Consider the following 24613-nt stretch of genomic DNA (forward strand, 5'->3'; position numbering starts at 1 on the left):
TGATCTTTAATGAATTCTTGTCGGGATGAATAGTGGTCGTAAACCACCATTTACGGACCGTATTTTGATTTACGGTCCGTCCACTGTGGTCGTTTTTTAAGCATATGAAAAACAGAAAGTTTTGGCTGAAGAACATGGTAGTTTACGACCTGGTTTACGGTCTGTAAACCAGTTTACGGGCCGTATTCTGGGTCGTATTTAACCATATTAACGCTGGACAGAAAGTTGATTCTTTTGGAACGATGGAATACGATTGCACTATACGGTCCGTAAATCACTTTACGGGCCGTATAGTGCCATATACGACCACTGGGCTGAATTTTTTTTTTCGCAACTTCCTTATTTCCAAAAATGCATAATTAGCCATTCCCGACTTAGTAAAACATCATACACTCAAGCCCTTCATCGTTCTACTCATCACACAAGTACGGAAAATTTCCGAGGCGTAACAGTAATTATGATTATCTTCTAGATTGCTTATATAACTTCTAAATGTGATGTTGCATGGCCAACGAATGAAGTAGAGATTGTATAAACCTTAGGAATATATGGTGTATTTCTAGCTAATCCTTATAAGAAGGATTCACCTCAGTTTTTTAGACGGCTGTTGTGAAGGTTATTTGACGATAGAGAAATTAGGTGCGATGTCGGATTATGTGTAACGAAAGAAGAGAGTAGGTGTACAAGTGAAGATAAAATAATGCAAGGATCGATTCGGTTGCTACAAGAAAGTAAAGGAAGTGAGGTTGATTATTTTAGACAAATAGGAAGGGTACAAGTATGAGTAAAGATTTTAAGTAAAGTTATATCGCCAGGAGTTACAACTAGGACGTAGGAAGGTATGCTATGAAAGCTTACAAATTTAGACATATGGGAAAAGAATAAGAGAAACCAGAATAGCTCGAGGGAAATTAGGAGCATATGAGCTTTACAATTAGAATTCTCTGGCTAGCTGGACAAAAAGAGAGAGTAGATGTATTAGAGCCACAGATTCAGGATCAGATCAAATGGTAATGGGATATCTCGCAAGAAAAAGGCATTGAAAAGCGATAAAAAAGATAAGTCACGAGTTGCTACATTGAGTATTATGTATACCCTTATGATTGATGTTACGACATGTTAAAAATAATGATTGTGATGTATGTCAAAATTGAGGTAGCAGGCGCTACAGAGAGAATCAACATTGGGTTTTCTCGAGAATTAAAGTCGGATAGCGGTAACGCGACCAACAATGTAAGAAGGAGCATTAGGAAAAAGAATGTTATGGTATCATGAAGGGTAGAGAAATGCGGACAAGGAAAACCTATACCCATTGAGGGTCAAGTAATATATATTTGAGGAAAAGATTAGGATAAAAGCATGAAAGCAAATGATGGGATCAAATTTAAATAAATCAACAGGAGACAGAGTAATGTTATACGTGACAAGGGATGAACGTGAGGACCCTGGAACAAACCTATACGTTTTCATAACTAGAACCAAAAAAGTTGTAAATAATGAATAAAGGTGCATCCTTGAGAAGAAATAAACGAATCTTATGAGAGCGACGAGGAAATTTTAAACTCCTGAGAGGTAACCAGAAGAATGGATGTGAACCCATGATTGGTATACATATTTAAGGGAACAAAGTACCTCAAGAAGAGATTTTCAGCATCAAAAGGGATTCGCACTCATAACGAAATACCCCAAAGTTTCCTAATCTAAGAGTAAAGGATGGCTAATGGAAATAGGCGTTTTACGAGTAAAGGAAAACAAAAGAAACTATGAGGATTGAAGGAAGGAGGAGGTGTCAATGAAACTGTTAAAGGGAATTATGTGGCCGCCGACAACAAGGAGAAGGTTAGTGAATCAGTAGGCTTGCCCAAGGGAAAACAAATTGAAATTATAAGACAATGTTTGAGTGAAAGATACAAAGAGGCGATCATGAAGAAAATCGAGAAAATTCGAGATATATATCTATATATGTGTGCACAAGTTGTAGTACCATAAAGGAAGATGAAGACTCGACGAAACAAGAAAGAAAAGGGTGTACTTTGTGAGGATTTCACTATAAGAACAAGAACCATCAGAACACTAGAAGGACTATGATGCATAGCTGTAATGCAAACGAGTAGTTAAGAAGAATTACGGGATAAAATGAGCTAAGCTAATGAAAAGACGAGTCATGGGAATGGATGGTATGGAATATAAAATTTTAAGGGTATAGTATAGACATAAATCGGAATTGGGAACCCAGAGCAAGGAGAGTTTCAAGGATATTAAGAAGATAGTCGTGGAGAGAGACTAGGGATAAAAGAGCGTGGTATAGTCGGACACTCCATAAGAGGCCTAATGAATTCCGATGTCCCTATTAATTCATTAACCTAGGGGACTACTAGTCATGAGAGGTAGAAGTGAAAAGACAATAAAGAAGGCATTTGAATTGTATCCGATATATAAGCATTTTTATTTGATATAAGAACTCAACTAGCAAAAAGGAAAAAACAAGTTAAAAACAATACGATGAAAAGAACTCTGGCATTATATGGAATAAAGGGGTGAAGGATCGCTAAGGTCGGCTAGATGACTATCAAAGACGGTTAACACTCAAAGGTTATGGTATATGACAACAAATTCAGTTCTAAGATGAGCTACAATATTCCGTAGCTCAAGAGTGGGAAATATATTGGATTGAAGGAGTCAAATTTCTAGATGAACCGATAGGTCAAGAATGTGCTAAAGAAAAGTGAGAATGGATTAAATACAGGTATATCATGAGACAAATCTAGAAAGGAGAATGAGTTTCGTCAATGCGACATGTTATGTCTCCAGACTATTGTTCGAATAGCTCGTACAGAGAAATTTTGGTTACATTTAAGTGTGCAGTAACGTACTACGAGTGCTAACGAAAGGAGTAAGAAGGGTCTGTAAGCTGACCAGGGAGTAAGTATAAAGGACAATCTGGATTACAAAAAGGGAAATCTTAGCACTAGAAGGGATGGAATTTTTAACAAGAGGAATAATTATAGGGAGTTCAATGATCTCCAAAGGAAAGGGAGATAATGTGCCTATGGATAGCAAGACAACAGTGCTACTTGAGATTAGAAAGTACCTCGTAAGTCGTGGAATCACAAGTCACCGGTCATATCAAATGTGAGAGTATATGTTATAGCACCATATAGACAATCTTCATGATGCAATGGCCGACAAAATGGTGTAAGGACAACGATAGGGAGTCAAAGAAGAACATAGGCTAATTTAAGTCTCAAATGATCACCGATACAAGAGAATCAAGGACTGAAGAAGAAAGCGTACTCGTATCAAAAGGAAGTTATGATTAAGTAGGATTTTATCTTAGTTCTATATTTATGAGTTTATATTTCAATTATTCTAAAACTGAGGAGAGGAAATTGTAGGAAAAGTTCAACAATGAATAGGATGATATTGTATGGAATAAAAGATTCCGACCAAAGAGTTAATAGGAGATGATATGGTATGTATATAAGGTCGACTAGTACAAAAAGGGATAATCTAAAATAGCACCAAAGAAGCAAACAAGGAAGGGTGTCATATATGAACAAGAGAATTTGTCTACTAGTAGAGAAATAAGGAGCGAGGCAAAAGAGTACAACAATTAAGAGTGCTCACAGATTGGCAGGGAGCCGTAGCAACCATGAGTTAAGACGATCTTACTGGCAACAGGTCCCAGGACAGTAAATAGATATCAGTTGACTGTTGAGTACATAGATAAGAACATGAGGATATGGAACTAATGAATGAGTTTGACAGAGAATTGGGAGGATATGAAAGAAGACTAATGAGCCCATAGTATAAGAGCGTGGATATCAGGAACTAAAGGAGGACAACCATTTCAAGAAACTAATAAAAGGGTCGTAAGCTCGCAAGCTACAACATTCGAGGACGAATGTTCCTAAGGGAGGAAGGATGTTACACCTCACATTTTCAGAGCATGAGCATTCCACGTACTTCACTGGTTGAGTCCGGAACCAAAATAACCCCCAAAAAAAAGGGTATGAACCAAAATACCCCAAGAAAAAAAAATAGGTACAAAAGCATCCAATAACGCATGAAAATCATATGTTAAAGGACTTAACAGAGACGGACCCGTTAAGTCCTTTAACGCATGATTTTCATGCGTTATTAGATCCTTTTTTCTTTCTTTCTTTCTTTCTTTCTTTCTTATCTTTCTTTCTTTCTTTCTTTCACACTTTTTTACATACTTCAGCCATAGATTAATCATGCTTCGAGACTCCAAAACGTGAATATTTTGTATAGAACCCTATTTATTTTTGTGCGATTAATAAGGTAGCCTCAACACATCAAGGATACACAAAACTTTGGATTGTCGTTTTAGTGGTTGAAAAGTGCTCGAAGTCCATTTTTATTTTAAGTTATTTATGTTTTAGGGTTTCACGTTATGTTTATATTAATGCGAAACTTTATTTTTAGTGATTATAACTTTATTTTTATAATCAATTAACAAAATATCAATTCATGATCAATTATTTATGTGTAATTTTTTTTTTTGCGTTATACCCTTCAACCCCCAACTAATTGGAGCCCGCAACTTAAATAATCCAAAAAGTGAATTTGGGTACCAAAATAACCCATTAAAAAAACTTTTGCGCACTAATTTATTTATAAGTTGGTGAAATTTTAAATGGTCATAACTTTCCGCTCGGATGTCCATTTGATGCTATTTTTTTTTTGGATTTTGGGTATTTTTTCGAGATCTACGCGTCTGAATTGCTGCAAGGCTGTTGGCCCGCCCCGAATTTTCCAAAAATTTTCGTTATCTCGTTCAATTTAAATTTTCCCCCAAATTCGTGCGCAATTTTCATTTATTTCTTTTTTAAATCTAATAGCGAAAAATATATTTCAATTCCATAATTCCGTGATAATGATGATTTCAATGTCAATTTCAAGGTTCCAAATTCAATTTAAGAAAATAAGTTAGATAGCATTAGTAAACATACAAAATAATAAAAAGTGTCTACATTGTTACTTTAACCAACTTGGCTTGGTGGTAAAGCCTTTGGCTTTTGATTTTTTTTATCTCATCCACCAGGGATCAAACCTCGGCGGGAGTGTTGAGAAGATATTATTAGTAAAAAATGAACTAATTTATTTAACGATTAACATGGGATAAACAAGTAATTAACATGGGAAAAACAATTTCAAAAATAAATATATTAACAATGACATAATTAACAAATATTAACAATGCCATAATTAACAAATAATTAACGGAGATCCATGGAGGTGTCGCATTTGTAACTACTGAATTATTCATTATTCTTGAAATTAACCAAAATTTTATATCTAATTAGAACTTACTTAACTAGGATAAGTTGTGGAGGATTTAGTTAGTTATTTTGAATAATCCATAATATTGTATTGTTGATTATAATTTACTTAATTCATATAGTTAAAGTAATAACGAACAAAATTTTATATTAACTAACTAATTGTTACACCTCGAAAAATTTTCGTTCATGCACAATGAATAGAATAACGAAGGGGACAAAGTATACGATGTTTCGATAAGTAAGAAATAGCATTTAATGATTCTAAATGAGATTTCAAAGACATTCGAGGTAAGAGACAAAAGTTTGCTGAGAAAGGCAAGGTATATGCTATGTATCGGAAGACGAATTACGAGTACCGAATTAATCAAGACTTAATGATGTTTTGGAGAAGATTTATAACATCCCTTAGGTTGTTAATGAGGTGATCAACAAGTGTTAAGAAGGTTCCATGAGGATTGGAGATTAAACGAGTCGACGAGAGCGAGTTCGGAAGAACTGGGCATTATACGGCCCAACATACTGGCCATATAAAATATACTGGTTGTATGTCTGGTCGTATATTCAGCCCAGATTGCCAACCTCACTGCACCAAATCTACGGCCAGACATACAGTTGGTATAATTTCTACGGACCGTATGTTGGTCCGTAGAATCTGGTCGGGACAGCTTTTAAATTTATATAAGGACCCTATTCCTTTTAATTCATTTCATTTCTCCTCTCCACACTTCAAGAACATTCTAGAGAGCTCTCCACTCTTCATCCACAAGAACTCAAAGAGAGATTTGTGATCAACTTCTTCAAACCAACAAAATCAAGTGTTAGAAACTCATTGAAGTTCATCCAAGCCAAGGAGTTCCAATGGAAGTGAACTAGGGTTTTGGTGCAAGAGGAGTATTTCCACTCAAGGATTATTCTTACACTATCTAAGGTATGTTTTATGATCTTTCCATGTTGTTCAAGGTAATGAGAGGTTGAATGACTTAGATTATGGAAGGAGATAGAAAATGGGTCACAAAGATGAGAATAATGAGATTTTGAATAGTAGTTTGGAATGAGTCATGAATATTGATATGTTGTGATTGTAAGTATGTTATAAATGACATTTAGGACATGGGATATGTATTATATTTGAGAAAACGTACTAGTGTACTATGACCATGATTATGGATGAATTGAAGTGAAATTGGGAAATGTGGGTAATGTAGGTGTATGAAGATCGTTCCTTATGATGTTGTGAATCTAATTATAGATGTTTGGGAGTTGAGATGTAATATGAAGAAAGTTGTATAAATAAAGGAAATGCTGCCCAATTGTCTCTAGCTTTAGTAAGCACATTCTTATAATCGATTAGCTAATGTTAATACGAACTTTCTTGAAGGTAGAAACGCGAGCATCAAAGGAGAACGATCAAACGATAGAATAGCTAAACGAAAACGTATGTAAGGCTAACCCTTTCCTTCTATGGCATGACCCCTATGGCATGAATCTTCCCATTTTCCCATGATCTTCCTACATAACGGAAATTATGAGTCTATGACTATAAGGAGCTACACGTATAAGATAGAGAAAAGAGATAAGACACGAGTATGATAATGGATGATGATGATGAGTTTAAGTCTAAAGAATCCTAAAGTGAGATATGATGCCCATGAAGTTAATGATTCTAAGTATGGTTCCATTGATGCTTTTTCTTGTGTACACTCATATTAAAACGTTAGTCCCTTCAAGGTGAGATATGATGATTATGATCACTCCATAATGTAATCGGGGATCCACGACCTCATGTCACCCCGACATAGCCATAGTTTCCTTCAATGTTCTAATGTATGCTTTATAGATGTATGGTAATGATAAGGATGATGTTGATTTCGTTTATGTATTTTTATGTATATGCATGTATGTATGCATAGCACTCCCACTGCTCAGTTACGTATAGCATCGAGTCCCGGAAGGGCCGAGTACGGATAGCATCGAGTCCCGGAAGGGCCGAGTATGGATAGGCATCGAGTCCCGGGAGGGCCAAGTACGGATACTATCGAGTCCCGGGAGGGCCGAGTACAGGTGATACCGAGCCTATATGGCCAGGTACGTGGTTGTACTGCATTGTAAGTTATTGCATATGTATGCATGTGGATGTAACAAGTGTATCTCTAGGAGAATAAAAGGGTAAGTACGTATGACGAATGTTTAAAAAGTATTATGAGAAATGAACGGTTCTTTATCTTATGTTATCCCTCATGCTCTTATCATGTTATTATCCACGCCTTATATACGTAGTACATTGCTCGTACTGACGTCCATTTTCTTTGGACGCTGTGTTCATGCCCACAGGTAGACAGGGAGGCGACCCAGATTCATAGGAACTACTAGCAGACTTTGAGGGCACTCCATTGTTCCGGAGGTGCCATTGATTTATTATTTTGTGTACATATATGTTTTGGGCATGACGGGGTCCTGTCCCGTCCATATGTCTAGTACTATAGTAGAGGCTCGTAGATACGTATGTATGACTAGTATGGTCTCGCGATTTCCCATTGTATAAATATGTATTATTTTGTTAGCCGAAGAGCTTATGTACATACAGGTAGTTATGTTTCAAATGGAAATGGTTTTGCTATGATTATAAGCATGAGAATAACGAATGAACGCAGGATGAGTATGATGAGTAATAGAATGAGTGGTGCTTGGTGGTCAGCCCCGGGAACCCGTCATGGTCCGTAGCTGGGTCGTGACACTAATCTTTCATCAAAAAATTATGTTAACTAACTAATCCTTTTCGGAAATTATGTTAATGATGTTCAACCCAAAACTAAGGATTTAGCTTATCATTTGTTATTTAGGATTTAGTTTATCGTTCGTTATTTGGGATTTAGTTTATTTTTTGTTAGTCGAGATTTAGCTTATTTTTCGTTATTCGTTAATGGATTATTTTGGTACCCAAACCCACTTTTGGAGTTATTTAAGTTGCGGACTCCAATTAGTTGGGTGTTGAAGGGTATAACGCAAAAAAAAAAAAAAAATACACAGAATAATTGATTATGAATTAATATTTTGTTAATTTATTATGGATTATTAATTTTTAAAATTTTTATTTATTTTTAATTTATTTATTTGTGAAATTGTCATAATAAAGTTACGCATTAATATAAAAATAACGCGAAACCCTAAAACATAAATAATTTAAAGCTAATGACAACAAGTCTTCAAACAAAAATGGAGTTCGAGCACTTTTCAACCACTAAAACGATAATCCGAAGTTTTGTGTATCCTTGATGTGTTGAGCCTACCTTATTAATCGCACAAAAATAAATAGGGTTCTATATAAAATATTAAAATTTTGGAGTCTCGAAGCATGATTAATCTATGGCCAAAGTATGTAAAAAAGTGTGAAAGAAAGAAAGAAAGAAAGAAAGAAAGAAAGAAAGAAAGAAAAGAAAGAAAAAAAGAAAGAAAGAAAGAAAGAAAAAAGAGCATCCAATAATCATGCGTTAAAGGATTTAACGGATCCGTCTCCGTTAAGTCCTTTAACGCATGATTTTCATGCGTTAAAGGTACTTTTGTACCTCTTTTTTTTCCTGGGGTATTTTGGTTCATACCCTTTTTTTTGGGGTTATTTTGGTTCCGTACTCATTAATGGAGTATCGGAGACGTCCCATGAAGTTTTGGAAGGTACAAGCCATGGGAAGTTCGTAACAATGAAATAAAGGATGAATTACGATCTCGTAAGTCGTAACCAGGAAGGACAACCTTAAAACCCACGGACATGACCATTATCAAGTATGATTAATGATAAATATCATGTATAGAGAGTTTTGGAAGATTCAGGGACCAAGCAAATCGAAGAAAATAAGTTTGTCAAAAATTTGGAAAAAAGTTGGCAGAATTTTGGACAGAATTTTAGGTCAATTTGGAGGGGTATATCTCCAGGTATATTAGGAGTTTTCAGGTGTTTCAAAATCCTAAAATGAAGTTCGTCGAGTTTAGTTTCCAACCCAACGAACCTTTCATTATTGCGACATCAGAGCAGGGAGTTATGGGCATTTTAAAACGGACAGTCAGAGGACCCGAACCTGGGCGGAAATCTGGAAAATCCACTTAAAAGCCCACTTATGTTTTGACCTGGCCCAATCCAAATTTGGCACCTATAAAAGGGCCTCTACACTTCATTCTAGTCATTTTTGTTCTAGCACTCTCCTAACATCTCCACACCTCTCTAGAATTTTCCACACTTCTCTCTCCACTATAAGAATATTCTTGAAGGCTCTCTACCATTCCAAAACATTCTATACCATCACAAAAGAGTATTAAACTCCAAAACCCAAGCTAAGTCATGGAGAAGGATTGTTCTTGTCTTTACTTAATGTTGTGATGAATTTGGTCTTGGAAAAAGTTGAGTGGGGTGAAGTTCTTCTAGTGTAGGGTATGTTTTCCATCCTATTTCTCATGATTAAGTTATTTTGAAGGTTTAGCAAGTCCTATAAAAGAAGATAATCATATTAGAGAAGTTGCAAAGTATTAAAGTGAAGATGGTGACTATGGAATGAATTTGAAAGGAGATTTTGGATTAAATTGAGTATAACTCTTTGATTATGGTATTATGGATATTGTTATGGTTGGTTGAGAAATTGGGAAAAACATCGTGTGGGATGTTTTATGGAGTATATTGGTGTAGATGGTGATGTTGTTGATATTAGTATTGCTATTGTCATTGTTTTGTCTGTATTGTGATTTCAGGCTAGGTGTATAAACAGGGGAGATGCTGCCCGAATTTGGGCAGATTTTTAAAGGGATTTAAATTGAAGGCTTAGGATAAGTATATGACAATAGGCCTAACCATAGTATGAATGACCTTATATGTAGATTGCGAGACCGGAAGTAGGTGGGAATGTCGAGAAGTGAACTTTCAGGTATGTTAAGGCAAGTCCCTTTCTTTCAGAAGACATGATTTTTATGCGATTATTCCATATATGTTTCCATAAACTTCTTACTTCCAAAAGTTAGAAGTTCATGATTCTTAAAAGCTTCTTATGATACTAAAGATGAGATATTTTCTATGATGAACATGATGATGATGATTTTAATTCTAGAAATTTCAACGCTTATGATTTTAATGCAATTATGAGCTTATTTCATGATTTTCTCGATTTTACTCATTGTTGTTGATCTCACCTTATAATAATTTTTCCTTCAAGGTGAGATATAGCGATGATGATTGTTTCATAATATAAATCGGAGGTTACCGACCTTACGTCACTCCGATAGAGTCGTAGCTTTTATTTTGGCTCCCATGCATGCTACTTATATTATATGTATATGATGTATATATATATATGTATATAGGGGATATGGGAAAAGGGTGAGGCGTTATACACGCATAGCCACCTGATCAGTTGGTATATTATGACATCATCTCAGACGCGGGATTTATGGGTATGGATCGGGCTCCACGTTCCGCAGCAATATAAAATATTTATGGATCGGGTTGCACGTTCCGTAGCACTAATATGTTATACAAGTATACGAAAGGTTTTTATGAAAAGATTAAGCATGCATAATATTCTCCCTAAGAGGCAATCAGACGTACAGGTTATCCTTATCTCATGTTTTGTTCTATATTTCTTATTATGTTGTTATTCATGCCTTACATAGTCAGTACACTATTCATACTGACGTCCTTTCTTGTAGACGCTACGTTCATGCCTGCAGGTAGACATGTACACGGATTTGACCCGTAGGTGATTTATTAATGGATTCTCAGGATCACTCCACTTACTTCGGAGCTGCAGTCTATTAGTATTGGCCTTCATGGTTACTTTTATTCTATGTAGAGGCTCGTAGAAATGTGTGTTTAGTTGGAAATTTCATAACCCTACCGATCCATATCATTGTATAACATTTTAGTAGCCTTGTCGGCTGGCGATAATGGACATAACTGTTGAAGATTATATAGAGATGTGTCGTTAATTATGATATATGTCCTTACAAATCATGATATCCAGGAGCTATTTTTATGGTCCACCCAGAAATGTTTATTTGATGTATGTTTAGAGGTGCTCAGTGTGTTAACTCCGGGTGCTCGTTATGGCCCTTTGGTTGGGTCGTGACATATAATATCCTGCTAGGCCGAAGAAGCTACGTATCTCCGTTAGTGTCGTGGGTCATGGCCAATTCTTCACAACTTCAATATTTTGAATATCCACTCTAATGCGTTCATCTGAAATAATGTGACCAAGAAAAGCCACAGAGTTCAACTAGAATTCACATTTGGAAAACTTCGCATATAATTCTCTATCTCAAAGAATTCTAAGCACTGCACGTAGATGATCTGCATGGTCAGCCTCTGTCGGTGAATAAACCGGAATATCATCTATAAACATGATCATAAACAAATCTAGGAAGGGTCTGAATACACGATTCATCAAGTCCATGAATACAGCTGGAACATTAGTTAGCCCGAATGACATGACACGAAACTCATACTGCCCGTATCTAGTCCGGAACGCCGTCTTTGGAATGTCTCCCTCCTTCACCCTAACCTGATGATATCCGAATCTCAAATCTATCTTCAAGAAATATTTGGCGCCTTGCAATTGATCAAATAAATCATCAATCCTTGGGAGCGGATACTTATTCTGTACAGTCACTTTGTTCAATTGTAGATAATCAATACACATTCGCAGAGAGCCATCCTTCTTTCTTACAAATAATGTCGGTGCTCCCCACGGTGATGTACTAGGCCTAATAAATCCTTTCTCGAGTAAATCCCGCCATTGCTCCTTCAATTCTTTCAACTACGCACGGGCCTTTCTATAAGGAGGAATAGACATTGGCTGAGTATCTGGCAATAGATAACTAGTAAAACCAATCTCCTGTTCTGGTGGAATGCCTGGAAGCTCATTTGGAAATACCTCTGGAAACTCATTGACCACAGGGACAGACTGAAGGGTCGGTGAATCTGCTTGCACATCCTGAACTCGAACTAGGTGATAAATATACCTTTTTCTGATCATCTTCCTTGCCTTAAGGTAGGAAATAAACCTACCCCTCGGCGAAGCAGCATTACCCTTCCATTCTAGGACTGGCTCATCAGGAAACTGAAATCGAACTATCTTTGCTCTGTAATCGACATTAGCATAACGAGAAGCCAACCAATCCATGCCCATAATAAAGTCAAAATCAATTATGTCTAACTCAATCAAGTCTGCTAGGGTATGGCGGTTACAAACTATCACAACACAGCCTCGATATACTTGTCTAGCTATAACTGGATCACCGACTGGAGTCGACACATCAAATGGCTCAATCAATTCAGGCTCTATTCCAAACTTGCAAGCAACAAATGGAGTGACATATGATAAGGTGGAACCTAGATCAATCAGTGCGTATACATCATAAGAGGAAACTGATAATATACCTGCAGCCATATCAGGAGATGACTTACAATCCTGTCTGCCGGCTAATGCATAAACGCGGTGCTGAGGCCTACTCGAGCTAGAGGATCCACTCCTTCCTATACTATGTCCCACTGATGTTTGACGAACTGGCCCTGAAAGGCGTACTAACGAAGAAGAACCAGCTACGGACCCGGTGGGCTAAACAACGCCTGTGCCACCCCTCGATGGACACTCACTCATCACATGACCTGGCCGACCACAAGCATAACAACCATCAGATCCAAATCAACAATGTCCAGAATATAATCTACCACACTGGGTACACTGTGGTGCAATTGGTCTGATCTGGCTTGACTCCGGTCTACGCTGGGAACCTGATGCTCTAGAACTCTAGCGCACTCCTGAGTAAGAAGTCCGATCAAATCTACGCCCTGAAAATCGCTGAGGTGCACTCCTTGCTGAATGAAATGAATACCGGGAATGCTGCTGTCTCTGTCCTCCCCTAAACTCACCAGCAATATATAAGGATCTGGCCCTCTTACCATGGTCTCGGTCACGCTCACCCTCTGTACTCTACTGGCACTTTTGATCCTCTAAATTCTGCGCATATGCCTGTATGCAGGAAATATCCATGCCCGGCTGTAATGCAGCTGTCGTACACTCAACTATCAAATGTAGCCCTAGACCCGCCATGAAGAGATGAACTCTGTCCTCCATCTCAGCCACCATGGCTGGGGTATATCTAGCCAAGGATTCGAAGTGCACACAATACTCCTGAACACTCATACTGCCCTGCTCAATATGCAAGAATCTATTTGCTCGAGCCCGTCGGTCTTCTGGTGGTAAATAGTGACGAATACAAGCATCTAAAAACTCTCGCTAAACGGCTGGAGGAGCATCTCTCCGACAGCTCTCATGCCTGATACCACTGTACTGCAATATCACGGAGCCTATAAGATACTAGCTCCACCGATTTGACCTGATCGGTATGCATAACCCTAAAAGTCCGCTACGTACTATCAATAAAATCCTGATGATCCATATTTTGATTCAACACAAAAAACTCTAGAGGGTCTAACCCAAGAAGGGTCTTAACCCTCGCACTGCCCGCTTGGTCTGCCTGATCAACACCAACTTCCTAACGCTGCGCCTAGGCGGCTACCAATCTGGTCAATAGCTATATAGCATCCCGCACATCCTAGCCCGGTGCATCTAGCTGAGGAACTAGGGGCACTAGAGCAGGTATTTGAGGCGGTGTATGCGATGTTTGGGATAGGCTCTCACTATGGGACTCGCCCCGAGCCCTGGTAGCCCGCTGAGTACTGCTGGTGGCCTCACCAGCCACTCCCTTGCCCTTCTGGGCGACTGTAGCTTTCTTGTGGGGCATTGCTGAAATCAGAACAAACTACTAGGAAGCGAACTTTTAACACACGACTCTATCGCACAATCTAAGAGAGAAAGAATGGCAATTTCCTAATTGTCCTATAGCATCCTGTTTATAAGTGTAGTGCACGACACACCCATAAATAAGACTCTACTAGACACGGTCTGTAGACAACTCTATGACGGAACTGCTCTGATACCAATTCTGTCAGGACCCAAGCTGATGAGCCGCGATGAGTGTCTGATCTCTAGTGACCAAATACCCCTACGTCCATATATGGATAACATTGCATACTATGGGCCCACAAATGACTCATCTTGGACTAAGCTAACTCATAAAAGGATAATATCAAAGACTATGAAGATGTGTGTGTGTGTATATATATATATATATATGTATATATATATATACACTGATGATAATAGTGCAAGCCGACTAGGCTACAACATGACCTGTACACAAAAGAATAGGAGCCGAAAAGGCTATGTCACAAGTCATCTACACATAACTGTTTACAGACCTCTCATGGGACAAAACCTGTAGAAAGGACGGGATAGGACCCCGTCATACCCATATGCATATCTATATCTTAGAAGTAGCATACCAAAACGAACTGCTGCTCCAGATCAAGTGGAGCACACTGACCACTGCTGGATGAATATCCTATGGAGCTAGACCGCCTGCCTGTCTACCAGTACCTGCGGGCATGAACGCAGCCCCCCGAGCAACAAGGGAGTCGGTACAGACAATGTACTGATTATGGGAGTTAGTACGGACAATGTACTGAGTATGCAAGGCATAAGAGTAACATATATGTAAGAATCATGAAAGGAATCCGAATCTCATAAACAAACTGACTGTATGAATGCATCTGTATTACTGAAGATACCTCTGCAATGTATGATGTGCATGCACTCTATAAGAATCAGGTACATCTATGTATACATGTATATAGAGTAAACTGCCCGTCCATATAGGTACAGTATCATCATCATTATCATTACTATCCCACGTCCGGGACGATAGTCATCTCACGCCGCCCACTAATGGTGGTCCCCGGCCATATAGGCACGGTGTTATGCTATCCGGCCATGTAGGCATGGTGTTATGCTGTCCGGCCATGTAGGCACAGTGTTATGCTGCCCGTCCATGTAGGCACGGCGTAGGAAAATAGCTGAGCATACATACATACATACATACATATATATATATATATATATATATATATATATATATATATATATATATATATATATATATATATATATATATATATATATATATATATATATTGCATGAAAGACTCAGGGAAGATATGCTCTGGACTACTCTGGGTAACATAAGATCTCTGCGACCATAAACATGGAACATAGGAATTCAACGACACGATGAATCCTTATCATCTAAGAGTAGAGTCTTTGGAACTCGCTCGCTTACTTTGTTCGTTCAGATAATAAGGATCATGCCAAAAAAATAAATAGGATAGCCTTAACATACCTTGAAGCGTATATAATCGTCCAACATCTACTTCTTGAACTCGTAAGTCTACAATCAAGACAACATAGACCACAATTAGTCCCTTCATAATGCTTATTATCCAATTCAAGTGAAAAGGGGACGTAACGATGTCCGGACAACATCCCCTTCATAACTCACTAATTCCTCAATCTTTCAACTTAACTAAGATATCAACAACAATATTAACAATAACAATATCCAAATATACTCAATTCTACTCCAAATCATTCCTCAAAATAACCCTCAAGGTCAACTCTACTCTTATTCAACTTACAACTTTCATAACTATAGTTCTCTTTGCTTAAAACCATTAAAACTCTTGAAAGTTAAAACAAACATAAAGGTAAGAATCATGTACATACCTTGAAGAAACTAGGATACCAAGAATCAAGCTCTAACTCCAATTCCCAAGCTCATCAACTTCAAACAAACCCTAGGAGCAACTTTCTCTTCACAAGCTCGGGTTTACGGGGCTCAAATCTTGCTAAATTTTCACTATGATGATGGAAGATATTAAGAGGAGTATTCTAGGCCCATCTCTGATTTGGGAGTAAAAGTAATGGAAATAAAACGTAAGGGTCAACTATATATAGATGGAACTAGAAAGTTCCAAATATGCGGTTTGACGTGCGGGTCGACGGCCCGACGACACATTGATGATCCGTCGACCCGCGCTGTCGATCAACCATCAGAGAATCAGAGACGGCGGCGTGTCGATGGCGCACATTGATGCCACCGTCGACACATCGAAGGTCCGTCAAAAAGGACTGGTTTTCTACTAGTTCCTTGAGACCATTCAGCTATGATGATTAAATTTGTTTAGCTTTAATCTTATCGTATTGCGAATAACATATATTCATACTTTGGTACTCGCGAGGTAAAGCACTTAATGCCTCAAAACTCGGGTGTGAATCTTCATACTAAGGGTATAAACCACTTAAAAGTCAAAGACCGCTTGCGACATAAATGAGAGGTCTAATAGTCTTGACCCAATTTTGACCGTGGTCAACTCCAAATCATCTCAAAAGCTAGTCTCTCAACTAACCACCTAAATCACACCTGAACCCCTTGGGAATCAAACCACCGACTCGACCAAGTCATGAATCACATTCCAGACCTAAAGGAACTTTAGAAATTCGATAATGAGGACGTTTACCCAAAAGTCAACTTTTGATCAAACTTCTCAAACTTAAGCCTGCAAAATTCCAAAACATAGATTTTCTTCTTCGATTCTCATCCCGTCCCCACAAGTCATAAAATCAAAACAAAGCTAACAGAAACAACAAATCTCGAATCCGGGTCGTTTTTTTTCTTGTGACCATCTTTTCACCATATATAGGCATATTAAATATTAAAACCGATTTAATCATCAAAAACCAACCAGCCAAAATATAAATTAGTTACATAAATTTTTAAAGGTCGTAAATAATATTCCCAATCTAATGAAATCTTCATATTGCCAATCAGAACACGTTTTCCATAATTAAAAATTTATCCAAATAATTAAATATCAAAATTTACAAAGTGAAACCTTCTCCCAAAAGTGAACCAAATCATATTCGTTTGACTTCAAATTTGACTAGCAAGTCAAAATAATTATAACGGAGTTTCTGGAATAGACGACACGCAAATTAGAGCACTGGTTCTCAAAACGACCGATCGGGTCGTGACACTTCTGGACATATCCTAAGGCTGATGATGTTATGTTGTCTCTTCGCCTTTGCAATAAATTAGTTGTTTTTTTATTCCCATTTTTTGCGAACCCAAGTAATCTTGTCACTATGAATTTCTAGAATCAGCTTCGACAACAACCAATGCCCATTCCCACAGACATCTTTTTCCCCCATAGCGTTCACCGGATGATTAGGCAAGTCATAATGAGCAATTATCACCTCAGCACCGAACCTTACCACCATAACATGAATTTGAATCTCCGGATTAGGCTCTGTCAACTTCACACCCTTTAGGTTCACACAAAACTCCCTTACCCATTCCTCGTTAGCCTTCTATGGGTCAGGGGCAAAGCAGTTCCAACCAATTTAATGAGGCTGTTATATCCCGCATTTTATGCAATCGGATAATTCAAGACAAATGCGGGAAAACAACAAGCAAAGCAATATTTTATTTTGTTTGGCACATGAGTTGCTTATGAAGAGTCTAGAAGTGGAAATATGGAGAACGACAAAGGGCAAATTTGGAAGTTGGAAAAACTGTTTCCATAAATTACAAGAACTAGCTAAGAATATAAAGTGGGCTTGACATATTTTTTAAGGAAATTTGAGGCCCAACCGGCCATGCATATGGGTCAAGCCCATATTGAATAAAAATTTGGTCAATAAAAAGATGACTAAGTCATCTTTATCACAACAAGCTCTAGAAATTTCAAGAAAAACAAGAACAAAAGAAAGAAGGAGAAAACCCTAAGGCATTTCGGCCATAGTAAAATTCCAAGGAAAAATTGATAAAAATTCTCTCAAAAATCAATTCCTACCAAGTAAAGGGTGCTTAACAAGGTGGAGTTGTTGTTAGAGCAAGAAAAACTCACAAACATACAAGTTGCCAAGTTGTAGCCAAGTGAGAAGTTGAAGAAGAAAGGTGAATTCTAATCTTGTTTTATGTGTTATACATGGTTTATATGTGTTGTAGTATGCTAAAATGGATGAAATTCATGAAAATAGGTGTATGGGGTGTGTTGGCCGAATGGTGTAGGGTGGTGAAATTAATTTTACTTAGCATTGTAGTTGTTGTTATGGTAAGTTCTATGATGTAAAATAAGGATTTAATGGTTAAGGAGTGAAATTTGTGTTGGTTGTGGATTATGGGAAGAGTTGGTGTAATGCTAGCATGGTCTTTGTATTGTGGAGATAATATTGCTAAGTGTATGTGTTGTTGTTGTTTCATTGAAGTTAAAAGGTTTTGGGTAAGAAGTATGTTGCTTAAGTTGTTGGAGTATCATATGAATTTAATTGAGTTGCATTGAATTGAGTTGCCTTGAAATGAATATAGACGGCTTATTGATTTTGTGGTCAAGATTTTGGTATTGATGTTGTTGTAATATATATATTATAAGGTTTTTGTTGTTTTATTGGAATTAGAAAGTCTTGAAGGAAGTAGAATGCTACTTGAAATGTAGGGATATATCTTGAATTGAATATGTGAATCGCTAGTGTGGTTGTTGAGTTTATGTTGATAGTTTGGCCGGGTTTGAATTCCCGGATTGTGATTGATTGGAATTTGACTAAGTTGAAGGTTGAGGATGGTATATTTACAGAGGAAGTGCTGCCGAAATTTCGGTAGCCAAGTATCATTTTAAGAATTCAATACTAAAGGCACTAATCATGTTTGGTAAACTTGACCAATTTGTAGATTTTGGCGGATTTGCGAGTTGAATTCGGGATAGCCAAAGGAGCGGAAAGAGGTATGTAAGGCTTCACCCTTCTTTCTATGGCATGTCTTAGATGTAATAAGTCGGGTACGAGCCTCGGGGACAACCCTATTCCCCGGAATCCGCACCTAAAGTTTCCTCTTTTTCCTTTAGTAGAATTGAACTAGAAAATATGCAAAATGTTGGAAAGACCTTCTAAATCCCTAGAACTTGCATAGATGGGACCCGACTACCCTAAAACCCTCACAAGCAACGCCATGACATGTAACACATGCAAATCGTATACGCTACCTCATTCGGCCCGAGGTGGGCCCGTTGCTCTCGAATTTTCCTTATAGTCTTGTTGAACTTACTAGAGGTTGAATCCAAGGGAATCTTTTGATCCCGATTTCGTTACCAAATGATAAGTACTATGACTCCTCTAATGAGGGCACTTCCATGACGATAATGATAACAGTGATGTTAGATAAGAGGATATGCCCATGATACGTACTACCGGAACGACTCTATGACTTAGATGACTAAGCTAAGTATCTTATGTAAACATGAAAATGATAAACTAATTTTTGAATCCTATTTATATTTCCCAGCTATGACTTTACTTTCTAAAAACCCCAAAGCCTATGAACTGTCATCTATGATGCCCACGATTTCATTCTACGTTTACTTTAATATTATTCTCCTTTGATAGTCTCACCTTAAAATACTCGTTCCTTCAAGGTGAGACAAAGCGATCACGAGTATTCTCTAATGTAATCGGAGGTTACCGACTTTATGTCACTCCGATAGACGTAACTTTCTGTGGACTCCCGTGCATGCTGGTTATATGATACAGGGATATGTGTATAGACATGTATATGTATAATAGAGAAGTAGATGTATACGTATATGTATATGGGGAAAGGGGAAGGGCCATTGTTATATCACCACCTGATTCAGCTGGATTTCATCCTGGACGCGGGATGCCCGGACGCGGGATATGGGGGAGCCGTACGCGGCGTCTGTATATATGTGATGTATGATATATATGATGTGATGTGTTGGGATACCGTTGGGGAGGGGGGTTGAGAGAGCCGACGTATTCAGCGTCTATAAATGTGAGTAAAAGATACCGTTTACTGAATTGTACTGTTTTCCGTACACGAGAAGAAAGGACACCGTGTTCTGAAAGTAAAGGGGCCTCCCTAAGTACAGGTTACTTCCTTATCTCAGTATATGTCCTATGACTCCATGATATTGTTAATCGTACTCTATGTTACTGTTTATATTATCTTTTATGCCTTACATACTCGGTACACTATTCGTACTGACGTCCCTTCTTGTGGACGCTGCGTTTCATGCCGCGCAGGTCAGCAGACAGGTGGACGTGATACTTAGAAGCTCTATCAGCCACACTTGACAGCGCTCCAGTTGTTTCGGAGCCTCACTCCAGCGGTACTATTTTGTGTATGTACATTCGGGCACGACAGTACTCGGCCCTTACTATGTATAAGTGTACTATGTCTAGAGGCTCGTAGACAGATATGCACAGTCAGCTATGTACAGTTAGATGTGTTGTTTTTTTTGAATTGTTCGCGTCCCGGTATAACGCGATAGCGGAAAGCTTACTACTTATGTTTATGGTGACGCTGCTAATGTTAATGTTCAGAAAGGAAAAAAAAATATGGCTCTGTTTACACGGCTTGCCATGAGGTAAAGGTAATATGATAGATAAGGGGTGCTCGGTACAAGTATCGGGTACTCGTCACGGCCCCTAGTCGGGTCGTGACAGAAGTGGTATCAGAGCAGTTCGGTCCTAGGGGTTTGTCTACGAGCCGTGTCCAGTAGAGTCTTGTTTATGGGTGTGTAGCGCGCCACGCTTATAAACAGGGGGCTACACGGCATTTAGGAAATATGACCTTCTTTGTGTCCCAAGATCGTGCGATAGAGCTATGCTACCAGGCTTCCACATTCCTTCCCTAATCCTATGCTATGGTTTCAGTAATGCCGCCGAAGAGAAAGGCTACGACGGCCGAGAAAGCCAAAAGGGTGGCGGGCAACAGAGTCGAGCGGGAGCTAGAAGAAGGAGAATCTCATAATGAAGCTCCCCCTCAGACTTTTTCTGCTCCCCCTGCACCAGCAGAGCAGGAAAGAGTTCCAGCTCCAGCCCCCGCACCTCCAGTCCCACCGCCAGCAGATGGCAGAGGCCATCCAGTTATTGACCCAGTTAGTTGCCGCACAGGCTCAGCGGCAAGATGTAGACTTGGGAGACAGGGCGGTAAGTGCAAGAGCCCGTGACTTTATTACCCTGAAGCCGCCAGAGTTTTATGGGTCAAAACCAGAGGAAGACCCGCAGAGCTTTATAGATGAGATGCTGAGGACTCTGAGGATTATACATGCTTCAGATACGGAGTCCGTAGAGTTGGCTTCATACAGGCTGCGGGATGTGGCAGTTCTGTGGTACAGTAGCTGGATATCATCGAGGGGAGCAAATGCACCCCCTCCGGTTTGGCAGGAGTTCAGTGAGGCGTTCCTGCGACATTTCCTACCGCCAGAGGTTCGACGGGCTCGAGCCGATATGTTTTTGAACCTGAGACAGGGAAATATGAGCGTTCGAGAATACAACCTCCGTTTTAACTCATTAGCCAGGTATGCCCCATCCATGATAGCTGATAGGGGAGTTCATGTGCACCGATTTGTGAGTGGGCTAGGGCCACATTTGGTTAAGGAATGTTTGACGGCTTCACTCCAGGACGGGATGACTATTACCCGCATCTAGGCCCACGCCCAAAATCTGGAAGAACAGTACCAGTCACGGAGAGAGGAGCGTTATTCAGACAGGGGTCCCAGAAAAAGGGGCAGATCTTCTGGGGCTAGAAACGAGTATGGAGGGGGGCAAGCACAAGAGCAGTCTAGGTATTCAGGCCAATCAGTGGCCAGTGCACCACCTCGAGTTGCAGATGGAAGATTTGACCGCTCCGCCTATTCGGGACCAGATCAGGATACTAGAGCTTCAGGATCCCAGTACAGAGCTGATTTTAGCAGGACGGGGCTGCCCCCACCACGATGTGCTCGGTGTGGCAGGCCCCACTCTGGGCAGTGCTACCTAGACACCGGTGGTTGTTTTGCCTGTGGTCGAACTGACCATTTTGTACGTGACTGCCCACTAAAGGATGAAGGAGGCCGAACTCAGCCAGCCGGATCAGCAATCGGTTCATCGTCGACCGTGCGCCCTCGTGGACAGACTTCCCAGGCTCCAGCGGGCTGCGGCCGAGGTAGAGGAGGGGCACCTAGTTCAGCCGGTCCTCCGCACCGCCTATATGCATTGACAGGACGACAGGACCCTGAGCCTTCCACAGACGCGGCCGCAGGTACACTTCCAGCATCTTTTCTATAATATATGGATGTTAAATTGAATTGGATTTTTCTTTATCTTGCACCGTCCTTGGTATTACGGAACATATAAAGAATTTGGGAAAGTCCAGGACAAGAGCAACCATACACACGAGTAGAAAGTGAATATTAGTGATCCCGAACGCCAAAATAGTCGTTGGAAGAGAGAGATGCGTTACGAGGGCGTTTAGAACATTGGTAAGACCCCAATTTGCTCCATATTATGTGATATAGGTAGTACGTGGAAGCGGAGGTAAAAATACTAACACTGAGACACTAAAGTGCATTAAAGTTTCAAGGTTAAGCGTGCTGAGGTGGGAGGAATTCCATGATGGGTGACCCCCTGGGAAATATCCTGAAAATTTCGTAAATACGGAAATAAGAGACGAGTGTAAAAGTAGGTAGCCCAGAGTAAATTGGGGTGTGGAAAGTGGTTAAAAACCCCGTGCGAGTCATATAGGCCGAGACAGACTAAACTAACAAAAAACAAAGGGGGGGGGGGGGGGGGAAGCCATGACAACAGAAAGCTTTAAGGATGACGGAGAAAAGTACAGTTGTCACAGGGTGAGACCGATATTGAGTCCACACTAGCTAAGGCAAGAAATCCCTGATATGACGATATACGGGAACATGTCTAGTGAGGGGATAGATGCAGCGGACGCCATGAAGAAGGAATTTCAACCGTAAAGATCGTAAAAAGGGCAACCTAAGCTTCTAAGATGAATATGCTAAGCGACAGGAGGTATTTACAAAGGAGACCTCCCCGAAATATTATACTACGCTATGAGGCAAGTTTAACATTCGAGGATGAATGTTCTAAAGGGGGGGAGGATGTTATATCCCGCATTTTATGCAATCGGATAATTCAAGACAAATGCGGGAAAACAACAAGCAAAGCAATATTTTATTTTGTTTGGCACATGAGTTGCTTATGAAGAGTCTAGAAGTGGAAATATGGAGAACGAAGAAGGGCAAATTTGGAAGTTGGAAAAATTGTTTCCATAAATTACAAGAACTAGCTAAGAATATAAAGTGGGCTTGACATATTTTTTAAGGAAATTTGAGGCCCAACCGGCCATGCATATGGGTCAAGCCCATATTGAATAAAAATTTGGTCAATAAAAAGATGACTAAGTCATCTTTATCACAACAAGCTCTAGAAATTTCAAGAAAAACAAGAACAAAAGAAAGAAGGAGAAAACCCTAAGGCATTTCGGCCATAGTAAAATTCCAAGGAAAAATTGATAAAAATTCTCTCAAAAATCAATTCCTACCAAGTAAAGGGTGCTTAACAAGGTGGAGTTGTTGTTGGAGCAAGAAAAACTCACAAACATACAAGTTGCCAAGTTGTAGCCAAGTGAGAAGTTGAAGAAGAAAGGTGAATTCTAATCTTGTTTTATATGTGTTGTAGTATGCTAAAATGGATGAAATTCATGAAAATAGGTGTATGGGGTGTGTTGGCCGAATGGTGTAGGGTGGTGAAATTAATTTTACTTAGCATTGTAGTTGTTGTTATGGTAAGTTCTATGATGTAAAATAAGGATTTAATGGTTAAGTAGTGAAATTTGTGTTGGTTGTGGATTATGGGAAGAGTTGGTGTAATGCTAGCATGGTCTTTGTATTGTGGAGATAATATTGCTAAGTGTATGTGTTATTGTTGTTTCATTGAAGTTAAAAGGTTTTGGGTAAGAAGTATGTTGCTTAAGTTGTTGGAGTATCATATGAATTTAATTGAGTTGCATTGAATTGAGTTGCCTTGAAATGAATATAGACGGCTTATTGATTTTGTGGTCAAGATTTTGGTATTGATGTTGTTGTAATATATATATTATAAGGTTGTTGTTGTTTTATTGGAATTAGAAAGTCTTGAAGGAAGTAGAATGCTACTTGAAATGTAGGGATATATCTTGAATTGAATATGTGAATCGCTAGTGTGGTTGTTGAGTTTATGTTGATAGTTTGGCCGGGTTTGAATTCCCGGATTGTGATTGATTGGAATTTGACTAAGTTGAAGGTTGAGGATGGTATATTTACAGAGGAAGTGCTGCCGAAATTTCGGTAGCCAAGTATCATTTTAAGAATTCAATTCTAAAGGCACTAATCATGTTTGGTAAACTTGACCAATTTGTAGATTTTGGCGGATTTGCGAGTTGAATTCGGGATAGCCAAAGGAGCGGAAAGAGGTATGTAAGGCTTCACCTTTCTTTCTATGGCATGTCTTAGATGTAATAAGTCGGGTACGAGCCTCGGG

The sequence above is a fragment of the Lycium barbarum genome, chromosome 4 (assembly GCF_019175385.1).
Source record: "Lycium barbarum isolate Lr01 chromosome 4, ASM1917538v2, whole genome shotgun sequence".
Classification (NCBI taxonomy): Eukaryota; Viridiplantae; Streptophyta; class Magnoliopsida; order Solanales; family Solanaceae; genus Lycium; species Lycium barbarum.